Consider the following 1327-nt stretch of genomic DNA (forward strand, 5'->3'; position numbering starts at 1 on the left):
GTGGCATTACAGCTCACAGCAACCTCCAAATCCTGGGCTCAAGCGAGTCTCCTGCCTCTGCCTCCCAAGTAGCTGAGACCACAGGCGCCCACCACAACGCCGGGCTATTTTTTGGTTGCAGTCTTTAGGAGAGCTTAGTAATCTTCAGCAGAGAGATGCCGTGGCTGGCGTTCTGCAGTCACGAGAGGAGACAGAGTCAGAGTGAGCAGTCCGTGATAGAATGCACATGCTCCCGACTGCCTTCTCCTCCGGTCTAATAGAAGGCTGATCTTGTGCCTCTCAACACCACAGGTGTAGAGACTGCCAGTTCACCAATGTTCTCATCCCGTGAGCTCTCATGCTTGTTAGGAGAGCTAAATCCCTCTCCGTGCCCTTTTCATCAAGGTATTCCATTATTGAGCTATACAGGCACTCCTCCTAGCCATAGGCTATCCGGGCTGCTACTGGGTTTTGAGGAAGTAGCAGCAGCAGCATCTGCCATGCCACAGAGTCTTCTGATGCAACTAAAGCAAAATACCTAAGCCAGGTGCAGAGCAGCTCAGATGAATTGGGAGAGCGGCAGCGCCCTTCTCCTTCCCTGTCCTGAGGCCCACAGAATAGAGTCTGAAAACAACTTGCCTAGACCTTAAATGGTCTGTTAAATTCTGTGTTACATAATTTCAGTAATCCACATTTATATGTATTGTAAAATAAAAATCATTTTGGGAAACTTCAGATAACTTATAAAATTAGTGAAATTCGTACAATAGTAAGCTTGTTTCTTATATTACATTTATTTATTTATTTTTGACACAGTCTCACTTGTTGCCCTCAATTCATTGATATGGTGTCATAGCTCACAACTACCTCAAACTCATGGGCCCAAGTGATTCTCCTGTCCCAGCCTCCTGGGTAGCTGGGACTACAGGTGCCCACCACAGCGCCCAGCTATTTTTAGAGATGGGGTCTCACTCTTGCTCAGGCTGGTCTCAAACTCCTGAGCTCAAGCGGTCAACCCACCTCAGCCTCCCTGGAGTCCTAGGATTATAGGTGTGAGTCACTGTGCCCTGTATTCTTATGTTTTTTGTTAATAGTTATATAAAGTGTTTGAATTCTGAATAGCACATCTTTGAAAGATGGCTAGTGTCCCACTCTCTGAGGATCAGTTATTGAAATCAGAAATGGTTAATCTAAAGTCTAAGATATGGGGCCGGGCGTGGTGGCCCACGCCTGTAATCCAAGTAATCTGGGAGACTAAGGCAGGTTGATTGCCTGAGCTCACAGGTTCGAGACCAGCTTGAGCAAGAGCAAGACCCCATCTCTAAAAATAGCCAGGTGTTGTGGTGGG

General features: G+C 46.9%; 1 protein-coding gene across 1 annotated transcript in view; it reads left to right on the forward strand.

Moving 5' to 3' along the window:
* The window catches only part of KIF15 (kinesin family member 15), an 85058-nt gene that overhangs the window by 81215 nt on the left and 2516 nt on the right, over nt 1-1327 (forward strand). The gene's annotated exons all lie outside the window — the stretch shown is intronic.

Source organism: Otolemur garnettii, unplaced genomic scaffold (genome assembly GCF_000181295.1).
Source record: "Otolemur garnettii isolate 467f Iridium unplaced genomic scaffold, OtoGar3 scaffold00082, whole genome shotgun sequence".
In the NCBI taxonomy this organism is placed as follows: Eukaryota; Metazoa; Chordata; class Mammalia; order Primates; family Galagidae; genus Otolemur; species Otolemur garnettii.